Source organism: Ictidomys tridecemlineatus, chromosome X, assembly GCF_052094955.1.
Source record: "Ictidomys tridecemlineatus isolate mIctTri1 chromosome X, mIctTri1.hap1, whole genome shotgun sequence".
Taxonomy (NCBI): Eukaryota; Metazoa; Chordata; class Mammalia; order Rodentia; family Sciuridae; genus Ictidomys; species Ictidomys tridecemlineatus.
In genome coordinates, this window is record NC_135493.1 from 88,431,115 (window position 1) to 88,444,101 (window position 12,987).

Genomic DNA, 12,987 nt, shown 5'->3' on the forward strand with positions numbered 1-12,987 from the left:
ATTGGAAATTTTGTGTAATCAGGTTACAAAGACTGTTTTTTCTAATTGCACTTATCATAGGGTATCTTATATAATGTTATTAATAGGAGACTCAATTTAGGCCAAATAAAAATTATTTTTTCATCAATGACCTGACTTCCTAATCAGCTTTTTGAGGATTTGAATGTAACCTGTATTCATCCCTGTATTATTTTTCTTCTTTTTTTAATTACAATTGGTGAATCTGTCCTCTCATATGAATGTCAATTTACCAAACAGATTAGGATATTATATTGGGCTGTCCGACAGTATTCTCATTCATTCTTACAAAAATTATTTTCCCAGACCTTTTTATTTTTATTTTTAAAATTTTCTTAAAAAATTTATAAATATCCCTGTATTCTGGGCATTATGCTAGGTGTTGAGATGAAAATGGATTAAACGCTCAGTTTAATAGAAGAGATAGATAAAAAATAAATGATTTCAATACGATATTAAGGATATAACAACACACACACTGATAATTAGGAAAAGGTATAGCAGATTTCACAAAATAGGAATTATAGGGGATACAGATTTCTAATTCTGATGGGAGCCAGGAGAATAGAAGAGTCGAGAAAAGCTTCTCAGAAGTGAATGGGTTTTTGTTTTTCTTTTTTCTTTGTTCCTACTTTTTGGTAGTTTTTATTTGTTCTACTTAGTTGTACATGACAGCAGAATGCATGTCAATTTATCATACACAAATGTAGCACAACATTTCAATTCTCTGGTTATAGAGACACACCATTCGTGCAATCATACATGTACCTAGGATAATGATGTCCATCTCATTCCACCATTTTTTTCTACCTTCATAACCTCTCCCTGCCCTCCCCTTTGCCCAATCCAAAGATCCTCCATTCTTTCCACGCCCTCCATCATAGATCAGCATCCACTAATCAGAGAAAACATTCAGCCTTTAGTTTTTTGGGATGGGCTTACTTCACTTAGCATAATATTCTCCATCTCCATCCATTTACCTGAAAATGCCATGATTTTATTCTCTTTTAATGCTGAGTAATATTCCATTGTGTATACATACCACAGTTTCTTTATCCATTCATTTATTGATGGGCATCTAGGTTGGTTCCACAGTTTAGCTATTATGAATTGAGCTGCTATAAACATTGGTGTTGCTATGTGACTTTGGATATAAACTGAGGAGTGGGATAGCTGGGTCAAATGGTGGTTCCATTCCAAATTTTCTGAGGAATCCCCACACTGCTTTCCAAAGTGGTTGTACCAATTTGCAGTCCCACCAACAATATGAGTGTACCTTTTCCCCCACATCCTCTCCAACACTTATTATTGCTTATATTCTTGATAACTGCCATTCTGACTGGAATGAGATGAAATCTTAGAGTAGTTTTGATCTGCATGTATCTAATTACTAAAGATGTTGAACACTTTTCCATATATTTGTTGATCAATTGTATATCTTCTTTTGACAAGTTCCTTAGCCCACTTATTGAGTTGTTTGGTTTGTTGGTTTTTTTTGGCATTAAGTTTTCTGAGTTCTTTATATATCCTGGAGATTAGTGCTCTATCTGATGTGCATGTGGTAAAAATTCATTCCCATACTGTAGGTTTTCTCTTCATCACAATGATTGTTGCTTTTTCTGAGAAGATTTTTAATTTGAATCCATCTCACTTATTGATTCTTGATTTTATTTCTCGCATTTTAGGAGTCTTGTTAAGGAAGTCAGGGCCTAATCCAACGTGATGAAGATTTGGGCCTAGTTTTTCTTCTATCAAGTACAGGGTCTCTGTTCTAATTCCTAGGTCCTTGATCCACTTTGAGTTGAGTTTTGTGCATGGTGAAAGATAGAGGTTTAATTTCATTTTGCTACATATGGATTTCCAATTTTCCCAGCACCATTTGTTAAAGAGGCTATCCCTTTTCAAATGTATGTTTTTGATGCCTTTGTCTAGATAACTATATGAGATAAGTATATTTATGTGTGTTAGAAGAACTCAAACTATCATTATTTGCTGATGACATAATTCTATAGTTAGAAGATCCAAAAAAATTCCACAAGAAAACTTCTAAACTAATAAATTAATTCAGCAAATTAGCAGGACATAAAATCAATACCCATAAATCAAATACATTTCTATACAAGAGTGTTGTATCCACTGAAAGAAAAATTAGAAAAACTAACCCATTCAAGATAGCCTCAAAAATCATAAAATACTTGGGAATCACTCTAACAAAAGAGATGAAAGACGTGTATAATGAAAACTATAGAACACTAAAGAAGGAAATTGAAGAAGACCTTAGAAGATGGAAGGATCTCCCATGTTCTTGGACAGACAGAATTAACATTATCAAAATTGCCATACTACCAAAACTGTTAATGCAGTTTTGATTTAATGCAATTACTATTAAAATCCTAATAACATTCTTCACAGAACTAGGAAAAGCAACATGAAATTCATTTGGAAAACTAAACCCAGAATAGCCAAAGCAAGAAAAGTGAAGCAGGAGGCCTCACAACACCAGACCTTAAACCATACTACAGAGCAATAGTAACAAAAACATGGTATTGGCACCAAAATAGACATGTAGACCAATGGTACAGAATAGAAGACACTGAGACCAACCCACATAAATACAGTTATCTTTATTTATTTTGGGGGGGGGTACCAGGGATTGAACCTAGGGGTACTTAACCACCGAGCCACTCCCCAGCCCTTTTTTGTATTTTATTTAGAAACAGGGTCTCACTGAGTTGCTTAGGATCTCTCTAAATTGCAGAAGCTGGCTTTGAACTCACAATCTTCCTGCCTCAGCCTCCCAAGCCACTAGGATTACAGGTATGCCCCACCGTACCCAGCCAGAAGTGAATGTTCTTTTTTTTTTCAGTTGTTGATGGAACTTTATTTTATTTTTATGTGGTGCTACGAATTGAACCCAGTGCCTCACACATGCTAGGCAAGTGCTCTACCACTGAGACACAACCTCAGTCCCCAGAAGTGAATGTTCTTAATAAGCATAAAGTGAAAATAATGTTAGTAACTTTTTGTATCAAAGAAACTCCAAAGGAAAGTATATTGAAATGATAGTTTCTAGACTAAAAAATATCATTTTTTTCTACTGGAATTTCCATTTTCTAAACATTCATCTCCATATTTTTAAGGAAAGGGACAAACTCAGATAAATATAAAATTACAGAGCTCATCACAGTGTGTTAGAAAATCTGTTTTTATCCTTAGGATTTTACTTAAAAAAAAGAACTACTTCCCATTTCACCCACGCTAAATGAGAGATTTAGTTAGTTTCCTCTTCCCATGTATACCAAAATTAAGCTCTCCATCTGACATCTAGAAGATCTCCACTTACATAATTGCTACTCATCAATATTTAGATAGTTTAAAATAAATCCAAAATAAAGAGAAAAAAATATTGAGGCAAAATAACTGATGTCACAAGGTAAAAATGCTAATAAAAATGATATATAATAATAATTATGAAACTTTACAAAGGAAAGGTTAATATCATATAGCTGTCCAATACCTAAGCAGTCCAAAAGTCCCTTGGATTATAAGAGTAGAAACTCTTTCCTAGTTCCCCTCTCTTCCTCCCTGAGTTTATAACAAAGTGAACAAATGTCATGGCTTATCCTAGACAAAATCTTCCATTCTGCTAAGTTTGGTGCAGTTCCCACTTCCTCATCTTCCCACAGCAAACACTCAGCTCATAGCACATTCTTAGATCAGGAAAAGAAAGTGAAACAGAGAAGCTGGTCAAGGTGGTACATGTCTGTAATCCCAGCTTTTTGGGAAACTGAGGCAGAAGGATCCAAAATTCAAGATCAGCTTCAGCAACATAGTGAGACCCTGTCTCAAAATAAAAGAAAACAAGGGCTAGGGTGTAGTTCAGTGGTCAAGTGCCCCTAGGCTCAATTCCGATTCCAGAGAAAAAAGTAAATAAATAAAACTGGCAAAGTGTGATAAGTTTCTTCTCTACCCAGCAAAAAAATGATCCCAAATGTTTATGGTTTATTGCTCTTCAGCAAGTTAACCAATTTTGTATCCATGGTAGTTATCTTATTTCACTCTTCCTTTTTTCCCCACTGATTATATAAAATCCAACTTCTCATATCATCTTTGAACCACATTTATCAACATTTTGGCTTTCTCATTAATGAATTTTGACACTAGCTTGCTGTTAGTTTATATGAGAACTATACTTTTAATATTTTCAAAATTATACTCTGTATCCTTTTTTCAAGCAGTCTTCTTATCAATCAGGAGGCAATAGGGCATGTATAGAATATAATTGCTAAAATGAAAGTATAGATAAGAAATGTAACAGATTTGATAAGAACTTAGACTATCTTAGGAAGTATACCCACAGTTATACAAAAAAATTGAAAAATAAATATTTGCAGCCATACTAATTTAGAATTAAAATTCTTGTGTGTAAATTTCAAGATTCTAACTTTTCTTTATTATTGGGTAGTTTTGAAGTGTTGATCAAATTTGTGCCTCTGGTCATCCGAATGGTTGTATAGTCATATTTGCTGATTACTAATAAGTCTATCAAGTTTGCCTTGGGAATTTTTTTCTTTGCATATTTGACTATAGTAGCTAGTTTCTGTTTCGCTTTCATTGGTCTTTACATATTGTTTCCCTGTTGCAAACAATGTTGTAGCATCCATTACTGGGAGAATGTGGCAATTTTGTTATTTTTCTTCAAAAGACCCAGTCCAAATTTTAAAAACTTTAAACCCTACAAATCCTGTCTTAAAGTGAATTATTGTTTATTAAAAACCATTCTCAGTAATTCCTCAGAATGTGACCTTATTTTGAGACAGGATCTTTACAGAGGTATCAAGTTAAAGTGAAGTCATTAGGGTAGGACCTAATCAAATATAACCAATATCTTAATTGAAAGGGGGAATTTGGATACAGAAATATCCATAGAAAGAGGATATGAAGACATATAGGGAGAATACAGCCACTTATAAGTCAAGGAGAAAGATCTGGAACTGATCTTTTCCTCACAGTCCTCAGAAGAAAGAAAACCTGCTAATGCCTTGATTGTAGAATTACAGCCTCAAAAAGTGTGAGACGATACATTTTTGCTATTTAAGTTCCCCCATTCTGTGATACTTTTTTTGGGCAACACTAGCAAATTAATCCAGCTGTACTTGGGGGTTTCTTTTCTTCAATCATATAGATTGATTATTTGGTTTTGTTCTGGCCTATAATCAGAATGCAATAGCTGCCTATGTGAAAGGTTTGGTACACAGTTATCAAAGAGGAGCCCTGGGATTTTTAAAAGCCCCAGGACTAGCTTCCAGGATTAAAGAGTTTCCCAGAGGACAAGAAACATTTGAACACTGGCTTTTAGCTTTTAGAAACAGTGTTGCAGAAAACACTTCTAATAAGAACTATACTTCAACTTTTTTTTTTTTTTTTTCAGTTCTGGGGATTGAACCCAAGGCTTCAAGCATATAAGCAAGCGCTTACCACTTAGTACATCCACGGCCCCTGTTTTTAATTTTGTATTTTGGGACAGGGTCTCACTTAAGTTGCCAAAACTGGCCTTGAATTTGCAATCCTCCTGCCTCAGCCTCTCAAGTAGCTGGGATTACAGGCATATGCCATTGCACCTGGCTAATGATTAGTAATATTGAGTGTTTTTCATGTGTTTATTGGCTATTTATGTCTCCTTTTCAGAAGCCCTAACATCCTTAATACACACCCATCAATATTACTAATAATATTGGAGGTCTTCATGAGGCCAATGAACATGATGTGGTAATTTGCTGTAGCTTTATGCAGCTATCCCGTGGGCCATATTATGACTCAAATGCAGATGAATCTGATTCATAACATTTAGGATCTCCCTGGCAATAGAATAATTGCTATAAATGAATGGATTTTTCAGTTGATCTTTTTGTATATAGAGAAGATAGTGGCCTCTTAGACACTAATTAAGTTTTCTCAAAACTCCATAAGTTGATAAAAGGTCTAGACATAATTCCAAGAGTCCTTACCTGCATAGTATAGAGAACCAGCTCCACCATGAAGCTGGGGGAAGCTGGTTCCCACATAAGCCACAGCTAAATTTAGATATTGGCAGAATGCCTTGTGATTCTTCTGCATGGGAGGCTTGAGAGAAGCAAGTACAAAGTCATTTCCTACTCACTTGCTTATCTTCCCTGGAAGATATCAGCCTAGAAAGCTGTCATAAGATAAATTCTTATAGCCTTTGGATTTGGATGAGGTCAGAGGCTTTCTGCCCCACCCCTTTAACATAGTCATAGGCAATAAAACCGCTCTGCTTGAGTTACAGTAGGCTCCTCAGAAACAAGGAGTCTATTAATTTGTTTTATAGTCATTTAGCCTCTATGTTTGCTGCCCTGTTGAAGGGCCATGGAGAGCTGGCACCTTTGGTTCCTTCTTCCTTTTATTGTAAATGTAAGAAGAAAATTGTCTGAATCTTAAAAGGAATTTTTCCTCTATCAGTACAATCTGTCAGCTTGGGCTTGGCCCTGTGCTTGACACACGGTTCACCTGCTATCCAGGTGAGTACAAAGGCTAACATCTTGGGGAAAGAAAAGCATGGAAAAGTTTACCTGGGGCCAATCAGAGTGTCTTCAAACTCTCAGAAGCAGATCACCTCCATTTTCTTCTCCCAAACCTCCTTCTATTCTTTAATGTTGTCATATGGGTGGCATTTTATTAGAAGGCAAAGGAAATGAACAGACAATTTATGATCATGGGAATGCAAAGAGCTCTTAAATATTTAAAATATTTTCATCTCACCAGTAATAAAATATGAAGACAAAAACAACATTAAATTAGCAAAGTCCTGGCAAGAGTATGGGGTGGAACAAAACAGTACCAGATTTTGGAAAAACAAACTGGCAGTATGCATAATAATAGTCTATTCTCTTTTTTGTACATTACTTTTTATTGTTAATTGACAAATTATAATTGTACACATTTATGGGATACAATGTGATATTATGATGTATGTGTACAATGTGAAGTGATTAAATCAAGATAATTGGCATACACATCACCTCAAATGCTGATCATTTTTGTGGTGAGAATATTTGAAGTTCACTCTCTAGTAATTTTGAAGCATAAACATTATTAATAACTATATTCTCTGTGCTGTACAATAACTATCAAAAATTTATTTCTCCTTACTGAAACATTGCACCCTTTGACAATATCTCCCTATTTCTCTGACCCCAGAGCCTCTGGTAACCACCATTTTATTCCCTGCTTCTGAGTTTGATTGTTTTAGATTCCACATATACATTGACAACATGTGGTATGTGTCAATGCCTGGCTTATTTCACTTAGCATAGTATCCTCTAGTTTCATTCATATTATCACAAATGGCAGGGTTTCCTTTTTTAAGGATGAATAATATTCCATTGGGCATATATGCCATATTTTCTTCATCTTTTTTTTTGTGTGTGTTTGTATGTATGTGCATGGTGCTAGGTATTGAACCTGGGGGCTTGTGCATGCTAGGCAAGCACTCTACCATGAGCCACATCCCTAGCCCTCTTTTATCCTTTCATTTGTTGATGGACACTTAGATTGATCTATATCTTGGCTATTGTGATTAATGCTGTGATCAACACGGGAGTGCAGATATCTCTTTGATATACTGATTTCAAATCCCTTGAGTAAAAACCCAGTAGTGGGATTGCTGGATCATATGGTATTTCTACTTTTAAGTATTTGACCAACCTCCGTGCTATTTTTTTCATAATGGCTATTCTAGTGTACATTCCTACCAACAGTGTGCAAGGGTTCCCTTTTCTCCATATCCTTGCCAACACTTGTTATCATTCATCTTTTTGATAATAGCCATTTTTATCAATATGACATGAATATCCTTTTGTGGATTTGATTCATATTTGCCTAATGATTAGTAATATTGAGCATTTTTCATATATCTATTGGACATTTATGTCTCCTTTGAGAAATATCTATTTATGTCTTTTGTCTGTTTTTAAAAATATTTTTAGTCAATTGTTTTTGTCAATGGAACTTTATTTTTTATTTATTTATATGTGGTGCTGGGAATCAAACCCCATGCCTCACACATGTTAGGCAAGCACTCTACCACTGAGCTACAACCCCAACCTCTTTTGTCCATTTTTTAATCAGGTTATTTGCCTTCTTGTTATTGATTTGTTTTGAGTTCCTTATATGTTAGTCCCTCATCAGATTTATGATTTACAAAATTTTCTCCCAATCCATAGGTTTTCTCTTTACTATATTATTCCTTTTGTTATACAGAAGTTTTTGTAGTTTGGTGCAATCTATTTTTATGGTATTTTTTAAATTAGTTATACATGACAGCAGAGTACATTTCATTTCATTGTACATGAATGGAGTACAACTTTTCATTTCTCTGGTTGTACAAGATAGGAGTCACAGCATTTGTGCAATTATACATGTACCTAGGGTAATGATGTCCATCTCACCTACCCCCATACCCCCTTCCCTCCCTGCTTCCCTTTGCCCAAACCAAAGTTCCTCCATTCTTCCCATGCCCCCTCCCCCCATTGTGGATCAGTATCCACTTATCAGAGAGAACATTCGGTCTTTGGATTTGGGGGCTTAGCTTAATTCGTTTAGCATGATATTCTTCAACTCTATTCATTTACTTACAAATGCCATAATTTTATTCTCTTTTAATGCTGAGTAATATTCCATTGTATATATATACTACAGTTTTCTACTGAAGGGCATCTAGGTTGGTTCCACAGTTTGTGAATTGAACTGCTTATAAACATTGGTGTGACTATGTCACTATAGTATGCTGATTTTAAGTCCTTTTGATATAAACTGAGGAGTGGGATAGCTGGGTCGAATGGTGGTTCCATTTCAAGTTTTCTAAGGAATTTCCATACTGCTTCCCAGAATAGTGGCACCAATTTCCAGAGCCAACAGCAATGTATGTCTGTATCTTGTATTCTGGATAATTGCCATTCTGACTAGGATGAGATGAAATCTTAGAGCAGTTTTGATTTGCATTTCTCTAATTGCTACAGCTGTTGAACATTTTTTCATATATTTGTTATTAATTGTATATCTTCCTCTGAGAAGTATCTGTTCAGTTCCTTAGTACATTTATTGAAGGGGATTTTTTTTTTTGGTGTTAAGTTTTTTGAGTTCTTTATATATCCTGGAAATTAGTGCTCTATCTGTTGTGCATGTAGTAAGCTTCGTGCAATCTTAATTGTCTATTTTTGCTTTTGTTGCTTGTTCTTTTGGGCTCAAATCAAAAAAATTATTGCCCATACAAATATGGTATAGTTTTCCCCTAGTAATTTAATAGTTTCAGGTCTTTTAAACTTTTTAACCATTTTGACTTTATTTTTTACATATGAGATAAGAGTTCAAAATACTTCCTCTGCATATAGATATCCAGTTTTCAAAATACCAGTCATTGAAAAGACTGTTCCCATTGTGTATTCTTTTTTTAAAAAATTGTAGTTGTACATAAACAGAATGCCTATATTTTATTTTTTTATTTTTATGTGGTGCTAAGGATTGAACCCAGTACCTCACATATGCTCCACAAGCGCTCTGCTAATGACCCACAGCCACAGCCCCGCATTGTGTTTTTTTTCTTTAGGGGAGGGTATTGGGGATTGAAGTCAAGGGCACTTGACCACTGAGCCACATCCCCAGCACTATTTTGTATTTTATTTAAAGACAGGGTCTCACTGAGTTGCTTAGTGCCTCGATTTTGCTGAGATTGGCTTTGAACTCTCGATCCTCCTGTCTCAGCTTCTCAAGCCACTGGGACCTATCATGTATTCTTGTATTAAGAAATCAATTGGCACTTAAGTGTATAGGTTAATTTCTGTTCTCTTGGCCAGCATCTGTTTTTATTCCAGTTGCATGCTGTTTTGATTATTATATTTTTGTAATATTATCTCAATCAGGTAGTGTGATGCCTGCAACTTTGTTCTTTTTGTCAAAATTGCTTTGACTATTTGAAGTCTTTTATGGTTCCATATAAATTTTAAGATTTTTTTTCTATTTCTGTGAAAAACAACATTGTATTTTAATAGAGGTTGCACTGAATCTGTAAATCATTGGGTAATATGGACATTTTAATTATATTAATTTTCCAATTAAATGAACACAGAATACTTTTCCATTTATTTGTGTCTTCTTTCATTTCTTTATAAATGTTTTATACTTTATGTGTGTGTATGTGTATGTTACTGAAAATCAAACACAGGGACTCACATATGCTAGGCAAGCACTGTATCACTGAGCTGCATACCCAGCCCTTTTAAAAATTTTATTTTGGCATGGGGTCTCCCTAAATTGCTCAGGCTTGCCTCTAGCTGATCCTCCTGCTTCAGCTCCCTGAGTGGGTAGGATTATAGGCACATACCACTATACCTAGATATTTTGTAGTGTTTTTTAATGTATAGATCTTTTACGTCCTTGGTTAAATTATTTGAGGGAGGGGGGACTGAGATTGTTTTCTTTCCTGGATAATTCATTGTTATTGTATAGAAATGTTACTGATTTTTAAAAAATATTTATATTTTAGTTGTAGTTGGACACAATACCTTTATTTGTTTATTTATTTATTTTATATGGTGCTGAGGATCAAACCCAAGGCCTCACACATGCTACATGAGTGCTCTACTGCTGAGCCACAACCCCAGTCCAGAAATGTTCCTGATTTTTGCATGTTGATTTTATATCCTGAATTTTTACTGAATTTATTTTAATAGGTTTTGGTGAAGTCTTTAGGGCTTTGTATATATAAAATTATGTCAGCATCAAACACAAACCATTTCACTTCTTCCTTCCAATTTGGATGCCTTTTATTTCTTTCTCTTGACTGATTGCTCTGGGAAGGACTTCCTCTATTATGGTCTATTTCCTTTGATCAAGTAACTTTACTTATAGGAAGCTGATTTAAGGAAATGAATAGAAAAAGGGATAAAAAATTGTAAATAAAGATTTTTATGGGTGATATTTTAAATAATTGAAAATGGATGCATTTTAAATGTTCATTAATTTGAAATCATTGACAAATGATTACACAGCCATTTGATGGGATATTATGCAGATTAAATTACATTTACAATTTTAAGTGCATGAAAATGCTTAACATATATGAGAAAATACTCATCATCTACATATAAATGCTTAATATAAATTTCATACTTGATATGAAAAAATTTAACAAAAAATTTATATAGGCATGTGAAAAAATGGGAGGAAATACATTAAAATATTAACTGGTTGAATAATGAGAACAAAGTGAATATAATTTTATTACAATATCTGAATCAAATGGGGAATAAATTATAATCTGTAACTAAATAAACATCAAACTTTTAAAATTCCAATTATTCTCTTCTTTTATCTGCCTTATGTAACAGGCAAGATCTCCCCACTGCAGCTCCCATTCCTTCAATGCTCCTATGGCTGGGAAAATGCTCTCAAGCATGAGTTGCTTTCCCTGAATCCTGGATGTCCAGGTCCCAAGACAGAATGAAAAAAGAATTATCAGCAACACAAATCAAGAAGTCAGCCAAACTCCAGGCTCAGATAAGGATGGGGATAAGTGTACAGCCTGCAGAAATAAGGTAGTACATAGAACTGCTATAGCTTATGACAAAAAGCTTGAGAGTTCTCTAAAAAATAACCTGTGAATAAATAGCTGATATTGAAGAGGTGAACATGATTAAAGATGATAAAATACTCATTCATTTTAATAGTCCCCAAGTCCAGTTGGGTGCAGTGGCACATGCCTATGATTCCAGTAGCTCAGGAGGCTGAGGCAGGAGGATCGTGAGTTCAAAGCCAGCCTCAGCAACTTAGGCCATAAGCAACTCAGCAAGACCCTGTCTCTAATCAAAATATAAAAAAGGGCTAGGGATGTGGTTCAGTGTTTAAGTGCCCCTGAGTTCAATACCCAATACCACAAACAAACAAACAAACAAAAAAAAAACAATCCCTAAGTGCAAGCTTCCCTCTCTGCTAACACTTTACAATTACAAGGTCATGCAGCAGTCAAATCTGTCACAGAAATGCTTCCTGGAATATTAAGCCACTTGGTGCTCATAACTTAATGAGCCTTAGAAAGTTAGCTAAACAGTCCCCTCAGCAAGTGTTGAGTAGCAAAGCACCAAAACTAGAATATATTGAAGAAGAGGATGATGATGTTCCAGAGCCTGTAAAAATTTTTTTATGAAGCATCAAAGAAAGAAGCTAACTAAAATCTTCTCTGGTTTTTGGAAGCTAGCATGGATTATCTTTAACATATCAGCTGTGTGGTTCCAAAGTTCACAGATAACTAGATCATCACCAGTTACTAGTTCAGTAATGTAAATATTTTGTATATTAATAGAGCAGCTCATTCAGATTTTTTTTTTGTTATTTAACTTTGCATCATGTACTTCTTCTCAGGATCTATTCTGTTGGTCAAAATGTAAAGTATCTAGGGCTGAGTATGTGGCTCAAGTGGTAGCGTGCTCGCCTGGCATGCGTGTGGCCTGGTTCGATCCTCAGCACCACATACAAACAAAGATGTTGTGTCCACCAAAAACTAAAAAATAAATATTAAAAATTCTAAAAAAATGTAAAGTATCTATATTAAACAATCACGAGGCTCACTCAAGTCAAAGGGTATAAGTCCTGTGTGTAAAGACTTAAGTAGAAATAATAATGAATTTGAAACCACATATAAGAACAATAAAAAGTACTATTTATTAAATTCTTAATGTGCCAAATGCTATTATAAGTTATTAAATAATTTATTACTCCTAAAGACTCTACGAAGAAGGATTCTTCTTATCCCCATTTTGCAGATGAGGAAATTGGAGTACAAGATTTTACAAAGTAAATGGCTAAGCTGGGTTTTGAACTTGGTCCAAGCCACTATGTGGGTTCTCCAGGAAGAACTGGAAAGTAGGATCAGATCCCTACTAATTTTGTTCCAAA

General features: G+C 34.8%; 1 pseudogene; it reads left to right on the forward strand.

The window, feature by feature from the left end:
- Nucleotides 1-11,724: 11,724 nt before the first annotated feature.
- Nucleotides 11,725-12,263, forward strand: LOC101976155 (transcription factor BTF3 homolog 4-like; annotated as a pseudogene).
- Nucleotides 12,264-12,987: the final 724 nt, after the last annotated feature.